This window comes from Dasypus novemcinctus, chromosome 9 (genome assembly GCF_030445035.2).
Source record: "Dasypus novemcinctus isolate mDasNov1 chromosome 9, mDasNov1.1.hap2, whole genome shotgun sequence".
Taxonomy (NCBI): Eukaryota; Metazoa; Chordata; class Mammalia; order Cingulata; family Dasypodidae; genus Dasypus; species Dasypus novemcinctus.
In genome coordinates, this window is record NC_080681.1 from 91480981 (window position 1) to 91494070 (window position 13090).

The 13090-nt window shown below is 36.8% G+C and overlaps 1 non-coding gene across 1 annotated transcript; it reads right to left on the bottom strand.

Moving 5' to 3' along the window:
• Positions 1 to 9045: 9045 nt before the first annotated feature.
• LOC111760229 (U4 spliceosomal RNA) lies at positions 9046 to 9192 on the bottom strand. The gene has a single exon (XR_002793985.1). It is a non-coding gene; the product is annotated as a U4 spliceosomal RNA (small nuclear RNA).
• Between the last annotated feature and the right edge of the window lie 3898 nt (positions 9193 to 13090).

Consider the following 13090-nt stretch of genomic DNA (forward strand, 5'->3'; position numbering starts at 1 on the left):
GATACTTATATACATCCAAAGTAGAAGCTCTGGTCCACTGTATTTTGTAAAAATTTTTTATTCTAGTGATATACATACAACCTAATATTTCCCCTTTTAACCACACTCACATATCTTAATTCAGTGCTATTAATTATATACACAATATTATGCTATCATCACTACTATCCATTAACAAAACTTTTCCATCACACCAAATAGAAGCTCATACAATTTAAGCATTAACTCCACATTCTGTGCCCCCACCCCATCCCCTGGTAACCTATACTCTAGTTTCTTATTCTGTGAACTTGCTTACTGTAATTATTTCATATCAGTGAGATCATACAATATTTGTATTTTTGTTTCTGGCATATTTCATTCAACATGATGTCTTCAAGTATGTATGTGAGAACATGGATGATCCCCAGTTTTTTTTTAATAGAATTCTTAAAAAAAATTTTTTTGTATTAGAGAAGTTGTGAGTTTACAGAACAATCATTCATAAAATACCAGATTCCCATATGCCACCCCACCACCAACACTTTGCATTGATGTGGAATATATTTTACAATTGATAGTACTTTTTAATAATTGTACTATTTTTTTTAACAGTAGTAGCCAGCATTTATTGAGAAATATGTTCTAGGCACTGTGTGAAGCAATTTACATAGATTTTCTCATTTAAAACACCCAATACAAAGGACTGTTAAATAAGTCCTTTTTTAAAATTTTTTAAATTATAGAATTTATATATTTACAGAAAAATAATGTAAAAAATACAACATTCCCTTACACCTCTATTTTGACACTTTGCACTAATATGGTACCTTTGTTAAAATTGATGAAAGAACATTAAAATTGTACTAACTATAATCCATAGTTTACATTAGGTGTATATTTCCCCATATTAACACCTTGTATTAGTGTCAGACATTTGTTATAATTAATGAAAGAACATTCTTGTACTATGAACTATAGTCCATTATCTACAACAGGGTTCACTGTGTTGTGCAGTACAATGTTTTACCTTTTAGGTTTTTTTTTTTCTTCTTTTAGTTTTTACTCTAGGAATACAAATAACCTTTAATTTCCCCCTTTTAACCACATTAGCATAGATAACAGTGCCATTAATTATATTCACGATAACGTGCTACCATTACCACCATCCATTTCCAAACTTTTACAATCAACCTAAATAGAAATTCTATACAATTAAGCCTCAACTCCCCATTTTCTACCCCCAATATTTCCCCTAGTTACCTATATTTTAGATTCTAACTCTATGAGTTTGCTTATTCTAATTATTTCATATCAGTGAGATCATACAATATTTGTCCTTTTGTGTCTGACTTATTTCACTCAGTGTAATCCTCAAGGTTTATGCAAGTTGTGAAATACATGGGGACTTCATTCCTTTTTTAGGGCTGAATAATATTCCATTGGCTGTATATACCATATTTTGTTTATCCATTCATCTGTTGATGGACACGCCACTATGAACATTGAAGTGTAAATATCTGTTCGAGTACCTACTTTCAGTTCTTCTGGGTATATACCTAGTAGCAAGATTGCTGGGTGATGTGGTAGTTGTATATTTAGCTTCCTAAAGAACTGCCAAACTGTCTTCCACAGTGGCTGCACCATTTTATACTGCTACACGCAATGAACGAGTGTTCCTGTTTCTCTACATTCTCTCCAACACTTGTAATTTTCTGTTTCTGTTTTTTTTTTAAAATAGGAGCCATTCTAGTGGGTGTGAAATATCTCACTGTAGTTTTGATTTGGATTTCCCCAATAGCTAGTGGTGCTGAGCATCTTTTCATGTGCTTTTTAGCTGTTAGTACATCCTCTTTGGAGAAATTCAAGTCTTTTACCCATTTTTAAATTGGGTTTTTTGTCTTTTTATTGTTGACTTTTAGGATTTCATTATATATTCTGGATATTAAACCCTTATCTGATATGTGATTTCCAAACATTTTCCCCAATTAAGTGAGTCGTCTTTTTCACTTTTGTGAAAAAATCCTTTGATGTACAAAAGTTTCTAATTATGAGGAGGTCCCATTTATCTATTTTTTCTTTGATTGCTTGTGCTTTGGGTGTAAAGTCTAAGAAAACATTGCTAACACAAGAGCCTGAAGATGGTTCCCTACATTTTCTTCTGGAAATTTTATAGTCCTGTTTCTTAATATTTAGGTCTTTGATCCCCTTTGAGTTACAATTGGATATGGTGTGAGATAGGGATTCTCTTTCATTCTTTTGCATATGGATATCCAGTTCTCCCAGCACCATTTTTTTGAGAGAGTATTCTTTCCTAATTGAGTGGACTTAGCAGCCTCATCAAAAGTCAATTGGGGAAGTGGATTTGGCTCAATGGATAGAGCGTCTGCCTACCACATGAGAGGTCCAGGGTTCAAACCCAGGGACTCCTGACCCATGTGATGAGCTTGCCCACGCACAGTGCTAATGCGTGCAAGAGTGCCGTGCCACACAGGGGTGTCCCCTAAGTAGGGGAGCCCATGCACAAGAAGTGTGCCCCATAAGGAGAACTGCCCAGTGCAAAAAAAGTGCAGCCTGCCCAGGAGTGATGCCATACACATGGAGAGCTGACACAGTAAGATGACAAAACAAAAAAGAGACACAGATTCCCAGTGCCACTGACAAAAATATAAGTAGACACAGAAGAACACACAGCTAATGGACACAGAGAGCAGACGTGTGTGGTGTGTGGGAGAGAAATTTTTTTAAAAATTGGCTATAGGCATGAGAATCTATTTCTGAACTCTCAATTCAATTCCATTGGTCAATATATTCTTGTGCCAGTGCATACTGTTTTGACCATTGTAGCTTTATAATATGCCTTAAAGTCAGAAAGTGTGAGTCCTCCAATTTTGTTCTTTTTCAAGATGTATTTTGGCTATTTGGGACTCTGTACCCTTCCAAATAAATTTTATGATTGGCTTTTCCATTTCTCCCAAGTAGGCTGTTGGAATTTTGATCAGGATTGCATTGAATCTGCAAATCATTTGGGGTAGAATTGACATCTTAACGATATTTAGCCTTTTGATTCATAAACATGGAATGTCATTCCATTTATTTAGGTCTTTGTTTTCTTTTAGCAATGTTTTGTAGTTTTCTGTATACAGGACCCTTATTTATTCCTAGATATTTGATTCTTTTAGTTGTTATTGTAGATGGAATTTTTTTCTTGATTTGCTCCTCAGCTTGCTCATTACTAGTATATAGAAACACTACTGATTTCTTTTTCATTTTATTTTTGTGTGTGTGGTTTTTTTGAATTTTAATAAAATGTTTTATTTGGCCAGAAGAATATACACATATATACAAAATGCCATTGAGTTTTAACAAATCACAATGTAAAATAAACCTCATGTCCTCCTTTTACAATTAAAGTGATATTTGAATCTCATTTGTCGCTGGACTGATATTTATTTCACTTGACTTTTTTTCTTTAAACAAATCAATTTTATTGGTACATAATAATAAAGCATGCAATTCATCCAAAGTATACAATCAATGGTATTTGGTATAATCACATAGCTTGTACATTCATCCCGTCAATCATTATTAGAGCATTTTTATTATTTCAATAATAATAATAAAAAACAGACAAACAAGAAAATTCATCACCTCTCAATCTATGCTTCCCCTGCTGTACATTACTGCTATTTCTGGTTATTCTTGCACATTTATTTATTTATTTTTTTAACAGTTTTATTGAGATATATTCACATACCATACAATCTATCCAAAGTGTATAATGGCTTTTAATATAATCACAATGTTGTGCATTCATCATCATAACAATTTTTAGAACAATTTCATTACTCCAGAAAGGGAAATTCCACACCCCTTAGCCATCACCTCTCAAGCCCTCTCTGCTTCCCCAGCCCTATATAACCACTAATCTAATTTCATCTTTATAAATTGATTTATATTTACATTTATATAAATGGAATCATACAATATGTAGTACTTTGTGTCTGGTTTCTTTCACTTAGCATAATGTTTTTGTGTCTGATATTAACATCTTGTAGTATTAACATACATTTGTTCTGCTTCAAAGAAAAGAGTCTTACACATGCAATTTTACCCATATTCATACTTCACATACAGTTTTACTCTGCTATACAGTCCCATGTTACACTTTTTAGCTTTCCTTTTAGTAATATACATAACCTTAGACTTTCCCTTTAAACTACTGTCATACCCATATAATAGTACCTTTTCATTCATTTCCAAACATCCTTTTTACCAATTCTGTACAAGTTAACCCTCAGCTTTCTATTCTCTAACCACATTCCATTTTCTGGTGTCCCATATTCAAGTTATTAACTCCATGACATTACACAATATATTTTGTTCATAGTAGTGCAAGCTTACAGTATTTGTCCTTTTCTGTCTGGCTTGCTTCACTCAACATAATGTTCTCCAGGCTCAACCATGTTGTCATATGCTTTACAATGTCATTTCTTTTTACAGCTGCATAATATTTCATTGTGTATATACACCACAGTTTGTTTATCTATTCATTGGTTGATGGACACCTGAATTGTTTCCATCTTTTGGCAATTGAAATACTGTTTTTTGTGCATTGATCTCATACTCTGCCACTTTGTTGAATTCATTTTTTTTAATTCATTTTTTAAAAAATATTACATTCAAAAAATATGAGGTCCCCAGTCACCACCACCTTCCCCCCCCCCTCCCGAATTCATTTATTAGCTCTAGATGTTTCATATTGACTTTTTGGGACTTTCTCTTTAAAGGATCATATCATCTGCAAATAGTGAAAGTTTTACTTCTTCCTTTCCAATTTGGATCCTTTTATTTCTTTTTCTGGCCTAACTGTTCAGCTAGAACTTCCAGTACAATGTTAAATAACAGTAGTGAGAATGTCATCCTTATCTTGATCCTGATCTTAGAGGGAATGAATATGTCAGCTGTGGGTTTTTCATATGTACCCTTAATCATGTTGAGTAAGTTTCCTTCTATTTCTATTTTTCTGGTGGTTGTTTGTTTTTTTTTTAGTCAAGAAAGGATGCTGGAGTTAGTCAAATGCATTTTCCACATCAATTGAGATGATCGTGTGTCTTTTTTCCCTTCCAATTGTTAATGTTTTGCATTAATTGATTTTCTTATGTTGAACCACCCTGGCATATCTGGAATAAAACCCACTTGATCATGGTGTTTAATTCTTTTAATGTACTGTTGGATTTGATTTGCTAGAAATTGGTCTGTAATTTTCTTCTCTTGTAGTATCTCTATCTGACTTTGGTATGAGGGTGATGTTAGCCTCATGGAATGAGAAGGTACTTGTATTAGCCAAAAGGGTGCTGATCCAAAATACCAGAAATTAGTTGGTTTTTATAAAGGGTATTTATTTTGGGTAGGAGCTTACAGACACCAGGCCATAAAGCATAAGTTACTTCCTTCACCAAATTCTATTTAGAGCAAGATGGCTGATAACGTCTACGAGGGTTCAGGCTTCCTGGGTTCCTCCCTTCCAGGGTCTTGCTTCTCTCTGGGTTCAAGGTTCCTTTTTTCCCAGGGCTTGCTTCTTCCTGGGCTCAGGTTTCCTCTCTTATTGGGACTGGCTTCTCTTTCCTCTGTGAGCTTACTTCCTGGGGCTCCAATTTAAGGCTTCAGCATCAAACTCCAACATCAAAACCTCCAACTCTGTCCTTTGCCTTGTCTTTTTTTTTTTTTAAAGATTTATTTATCTCTCTCCCCTCCCCCCCACCCTGGTTGTCTGTTCTGTGTCTATTTGCTGCATCTTCTTTGTCCGCTTCTGTTGTTATCAGCGGCACGGGAATCTGTGTTTCTTTTTGTTGCATCATCTTGTTGTGTCAGCTATCCGTATGTGCGGCACCATTCCTGGGCAAGCTGCACTTTCTTTTGCGCTGGGTGGCTCTCCTTATGGGGTGCACTCCTTGCGTGTGGGGCTCCTACGCGGGGGACACCCCTACGTGGCCCAGCACTCCTTGCACGCATCAGCACTGCGCGTGGACCAGCTCCACACGGGTCAGGGAGGCCCGGGGTTTGAACCGCAGACCTCCCATGTGGTAGACAGACGCCCTAACCACTGGGCCAAGTCCGCTGCCTTGCCTTGTCTTTTATCTGTGAGTACCCACCCACCAAGGGGTAGGGACACAACACCCTAATAATGTGGCCCAATCAAAGCCCTAATCATAACTTAATCACGCCCAGGTACAGACCAGATTACAAACATAATCCAATATCTATTTTTGGAATCATAACCATATCAAACTGCTGCAGTACTGTTCCCTCCCTGTTCCTTATTTTTTATTTATTTATTTTTTGGGGGGGAAGAGTTTAAACAACACTGGTATGAATTCTTCTTGGAATGATTGGTAGAATTCAACTCTGAAGCCATCTGGGTCTGGGTTTTTCTTTCTTGGGAGGTTTTCTCTTTACTTGTAATTGGTCCTTTGAGGTCTTCTATTTCTTCTAGAATCAGTGTAGGTTGTTTGCGTGTTTCTAGGAATTTGTCCATTTCATCTAGGTTGTATAATTTGTTGGTATACAGTTATTCATACTATCCTCTTGTGATCCTTTTTATTTTTGAGGTCAGTAGTAATGCCCTTATCCCCCATTTCTGATTTAATTTGCTTCTTTCCTTTTTCTTTTCCAGTCTAGCTAAGGGTTTGTCAATTTTATTGATCTTTTCCAAGAATCAACTTTTGGGTTTGTTAATTCTATTGTATTTTTTATTTTCAATTTCATTTGTCTGCTCTAATCTTTGTTATTTCTTTCTTCCTGTTTTCCTTGGGATTAGTTTGCTGTTCTTTTTCTAGTTCCTCCAGGTGTGCAGTTAGGTCTTTGATTTTAGCTCTTCTTTTTTTAATGTAAGCATTTTGGGCTATAAATTTCCCTCTCAACGCTTCCTTTGCTGCATCCCATAAGTTTTGATGTTAGATTCTCATTTTCATTTGTCTCAAGATATTTACTGATTTCCCTGCAATTTCTTCTTCAATCAACTGATTGTTTAAGAGTGTGTTATTTAACTTCCATGTATTTGTGGATTTTCCAGTTCTCCAAATGTTATTGATTTCCAGCTTGATTCCATTATGGTCAGAGAAGATACTTTGCATAATCTCAATCTTTTTAAATTTATTGAGACTTGTTATGTGAACCAAAATGTGGTCTATCCTGGAGAATGATCCATGTACACTCAAGAAGAATGTATATCCTGCTAGACAGAGATAACATGTTTGATATATGTTTGTTAGGTCTAGTTCATTTATCATTTATTCAAGTTGTCTGTTTCCTTACTTATCTTCTGTCTAGATGTTCTATCTAGTAGTGTGTTGAAGTATCCAACTATTATTGCAGAAATGTCCATTTCTCCCTTTTGCCAGAGTTTGCGTCATGTATTTTGGGGCACCATGGTTAGGTGCATGTATATTTATGAGGGTTATTTATTTTTGTTGGAGTGCCCCTTTTGTTAATATATAGTATCCTTCTTTGTTTCTTTTAACAGCTTTTAACTCAAAGTCTATTTTGTCCAATATTAGTATAGCTACCCCAGCTCTCTTTTGGTTACTATTTGCATGGAATATCTTTTTCTATCATTTCATTTTTGACCTTTGGGTCTAAGATGAGTCTCTTATGAAATACATATAGTTAGATCATGCTTTTTTAAATCCATTCTTCCCATCTGCCTCTTTTAATTGGCAAATTTAATCCATTAACATTCAGTGTTATTACTGTAAAGGCAGGACTTACTTCAGCCATTTTGTTGTTTGGTTTTGTATGCCATATCTTTTTTTTTTCTTGCCTCTCTTTTCCTTTATTGCAACCTCCTTTTCTGTTTAGTTGATATTTTGTGATATATCTGAGTGATCCCTTTCTCATTTCTGTTACTGTATATTTTTAAAATATACTTTCTGGTTCCCCTAGGGTTTATATTGTACAACCTACATCATAAACTATTATTTGAAAAAATAGTAACTTACCTTCTCTGAGCCTCATTTCTCATTTATATAATGGAATAATAATTCCTTCCTTTCTGGGCCATTGTTAAGAAATAAGGTAATATATGTCATAGATACTCAGTAAATGTTACTTACCTTCTCAACCACATTTCAGCTTGTTTCATGGGAAATGTTCCACATTTCAAATAATCAAATAATACATGAAGCTGGAAAGATTCTGATCATTATTGGGAACTGCTTGTATTAACATGTCTTAGTCTTGGGTATATTCTGTCCTAGACAAGCATTCTGATAGGGCAGAGCCTTTTAAACTTCAGGTGATTGTAAAATCCATTTATTGGATTATGGCCAACTTCTCCTCTTAATGAAATAATAGATTAGAAAATAGCACATGTGGTAAGGATATCATTTCATTAAGCTTTTGTGTCAGGTTTATATACACTTATGAATGTGTATACTGGGTTTGATGTAAAAATTATATCTTACTGAGGGTTGAGGTAAAGGGGGAAAAAATGAGATATAAGAGGATGCCTGAACCAAGACAGAAATGGGTTGTCTTCTTTTTATTCACATTATAAAGATAAAAACTTTTCATCTTTTACTTCTGTGAAATATCAGGGTAAGGGCTCCAGAGGTCTTTGTATCCATAATTAGAAAACATTGAACAGTAAGGCTCTTATTTTTATTATTTTTTTCTTTCTCCTTTTATGCAGTCTCTGAAGAGACTGTCAAAAATTGCCAGTGTAACTTGGCCCAGTGGTTAGGGCGCCGGTCTACCACATGGGAGGTCTGCGGTTCAAACCCCGGGCCTCCTTGACCAGTGTGGAGCTGGCCCATGCGCAGTGCTAATGCGCGCAAGGAGTGCCCTGCCACGCAGGGGTGTCCCCCGCGTAGGGGAGCCCCACGCGCAAGGAGTGCACCCCGTAAGGAGAAGCCGCCCAGCACAAAAGAAAGTGCAGCCTGCCCAGGAATGGCACCACCCACACTTCCCGTGCCGCTGATGACAACAGAAGCGGACAAAGAAACAAGACGCAGCAAATAGACACAGAGAACAGACAATCGGGGGAGGGGGGGAATTAAATAAAATAAATAAATCTTTAAAAAAAAAATGCCAATGTTGACTATATTTCAAGTTGTCATGGTGGAGTATTGGGAAAAGTTTTCAATTAGCAATAATCACCCCTCATAATAATTGTAAACCTCATTGGCTACAATACTGCCACTACACAAAGCTCACTAAGGCTCTTATAAGCATATCAACAAAAACTAGGAACACATCTTTTTTTGCTTAACTGTCTGGAAATGCCAAATCTGACATGATGCGTTCCCAGTTTCTCAGAGGTAAGAGGAGATATTTTTGAAACTCTGCATCAAAACAGTAACAATGAGAGCACTGCCTTTAGAAGTCAATCTGCCTGGGTTTGTCTCAGAGGTCCACTGCTTACTAATTGTGTGAACTTTGGGCAAGTTTTCAATCTCCATAAGTCAGTGATTCTCAAACTTTTGGTATCAGGAATTTTTTAAACGCAAAAACTTGAGGACCCCCCAAGAGCTTTTAAATGATTGTATATGGAAAGTGGACTTGGCCCAGTGGTTAGGGCTTCCGTCTATCACATGAGAGGTCCACAGTTCAAACCCCGGGCCTCTTTGACCCGTGTGGAGCTGGCCCATGCGCAGTGCTGATGCATGCAAGGAGTGCCATGCCACGCAGGGGTGTCCCCCACTTAGGGGAGCCCCACGCGCAAGGAGTGCGCCCCATAAGGAGAGCTGCCCAGCAGGAAAGAAAGTGCAGCCTGCCCAGGAATGATGCTGCCCACACGAAGAGCTGACACAACAAGATGACGCAACAAAAAGAAACACAGATTCCCGTGCCGCTGACAACAACAGAAGCGGACAAAAGAAAACAACGCAGCAAATAGACACAGAGAACAGACAACCAGGGCAGGGAGGGGGAAGGGGAGAGAAATAAAGAAATAAATATTTAATAAATAAATAAATGATTGTATATATTGCATTTACTGTATTAGAAATTAAAACAGGAAAGCTTTTAAAATATTTATTAATTCATTAAGAGCAATAAAAATCCACAAGTTAATATAAATTTTTTTTCGTGGAAAAAAAAATTTTTTTTCCAAAATAAAGAGCCATTTAGTGAGAAGACTGGCATTGTTTTTGCATATTTGCAAATCTCTCTAATATCTAGTCTAATAGAAGGCAACTAGATTCTCATCTCTGCTTCTGCATTTTGCATTCTCATATTGTTTGAGTTAAAGTATATGAAGAAAACCTTGCCTCACAGAGATAGGTATTTGGAAAAGACAGGGGTATTTTAATAGCCTTTTATAATAATTGTAGATATTCTTCTTTGATGCTACACCAAAACTCAGTAAGTGGTAGTTTCTTAAAGGTTAGTTGCAACATGAAATCTGATACTTTATCAGTGAACTTTATGTACTCTATTACAGTAAAATCCATTGGTCTTTGAGTCTTGCCCTTTGAATGGATCTTTCACACATGCATGATTTTGTAACATCATGCATTTGTCATTTAGAAAATATTGGTTCACTAAGTTATGTAGTTTTTAGAAATGCTGACACATTTCATTAGTCAACATCAAATGCGAATTCATTGATCTCCCCACCCATCTCATCAGAAAAATCAGTTATTAGGAAGTCATCAAACTCAGGGTGGTAGATAACTTTCCAAAATTTAAATTTTCACTTGAAAGCTCAAATTTTACCCTTGACAACAAAAACTGTTTTTCTTAAAGTGACAGGCTCACTCAGTTAATTTTCAAGAGAACCAAATACCCACATCTGAACAACACTAGTTTATCTATAAGTTGTCCTTGGATTTTTTATGAAAAAAGCAGCTAGTTTAGCTCAAACTCCAACAAGTGCTTTTCCTCAAGACAACCATCACAACTTCACTAGGCAGAAGTACTCTATATATGCTTTCCATTTCACTGCACAGAATATTAAGATGTAGGGGCTCAGCTGAGCGCCTACTTCCCACATGGGAGGTCCTGGGTTCAGTCCCTGGTGCCTCCTAAAAACAAAACAAAACAAACAACAAGCAAACAAACAAAAAAACCAACTCAGGGGAGCCGATGTGAATCAGTGGTTGAGTTCTGGCTTCCCATATATGAGGTCTGGGGTTCCACCCCTGGCCCTGGTACATAAAAAAAAAAAAAAAAAAAAAAAAAAGATGTATAAGCAAGGATCAAGACTTAATAAAATTAATAGTTTTTGCTGCTTCATCAATGACATTCATAAGTAAAACTGGCTTTTAAAAAAAATCTGTGAACATGTGTTGGTGAAAAATGCGGTGACTACTAATATCATTTGGTGCAACTGCCTTGATTCCCCGCAAGGTGCCACCAGTCGTACCATTCGCTGTCTGTGTTCTTCTATGTCTGCTTGCATTCTTGTCAGCAGCACCAGGAATCTGTGTCTCTTTTTGTTGCGTCATCTTGCTGCGTCAGCTCTCTGTGTGTGCGGTGCCAGTCCTGGGCAGGCTGTGCTTTTTTTGCACAGGGTGTCTCTTCTTGCAGGGTGCACTCTTTGCGCGTGGGGCTCCCCTACACAGGGGACACCCCTGCATGGCAGGGCACCCCTTGCGTGCATCAGCACTGCACGTGGGCCAGCTCACAACACAGGTCAGGAAGCCCTGGGTTTGAACCCTGGACCTCCTATATGGTAGGCAGACGCTCTATCAGTTGAACTAAATCCGCTTCGAACACAGTAACATTTTAGTACCTGCTTTAGGACTATTAAGAAGATAGCTTTGACCCGGAAAGGGTCTCAGGAACCCCAGTGGGCTGCAGCCCATAAGCCTATGATTTGCTAATGACCCCTATTTCACTGGACTGTGTGAGACAGTAAAGTGCATGGAATAGTTACTGGCACATAATAAGAGCTAAATAAATGTTAACTATTATATTACTATTGTTTTAAATGGAACAGTACATATGGGAAGAGAGGAAGGATAGAGGGGAGAAAAGGATAGAATGATACCTATGACACCTTTTACACACTTATTCACTATTCTAGGTGTTTTATGTGTTGTTGCTTTTAATCCACAAAAGAACCCTGAGAGGAAGTAAGTACTCCATTTTATAGATAAAGAAATGGGCTTAGAGAGAAGGAAGGCTTTTACCTAAGGTCACAGAGCTAAGAAAGTAGCAGAATTCTCAGTCACTTGGTTCTGCTCATCAGACAAGGGGAGTGGTACTACAGGTTGGGTAAGAGGGGACTAGCTCTTGACCAGGAGGGAAATCTACATTCCATCCCAAGTTTAGGACTAGCAGAGCTGCTTAGAATCAAGAACTAAGCCCTTTTGACTTCATTTATCCATCTGAGAACTGTATTTTTTAAGATGGCCAAATGGGTATTTTCCTTTTCAAAGCAATTCTCATAGGGACCTACACATTTATTTTAACCCTGCTATTACTGCTGTTATTACTCAAAATGGACATGGAAATCCTCTTTCAGAATTGTATCTTCATTGTTTGAACATAGTTCCAAGTTTTAGAAATAGCCAGAAGTCGTTTAAAGACATTTCTGATAACTATTATGGTTTAAGAATAGGACATTATTAGCTAATCTCAAATATTAGGTTCTTGGACTAAATTTGGTTGGTTCTGGGTAAAACAAGTAGTTTTTTGAGCACCTGCTATGTCTAGGCACTATGCTAGATACTGGACCCGAAAAGTTTATGTGGAGACAGTTCTCTAATTGGAGTACTTAAAATGTTTTTATTAAGGACAGCATCACACTTGAAGCTAATGCCTTGAAGGACATCACATTAAAATGCCTCAACCCACTTATATTTTTAAAATTCTTATTACATTATAATCACCTTGTTTATAAATCACTAGAACCCACTTCTAAATCAATTCATCTACCAAGTTACAGTTTGTAGTGTCAGGCATTGAAGTAGGTAGCAAAAATATAAAAATGTGAACTGAGAGAGCTTAAAATCTAGTGGGACACGACCATTTTCATCTAAATATGATAAGGTATAAATGATATACCTGAGACCTAAGTAGAGAGCAATGGAGAAGAGGTAGCTACCTGTTCCTTTACAGTGAAATTATTATAATGTGGGCTTCCTTGAATTATTCTTTAAAA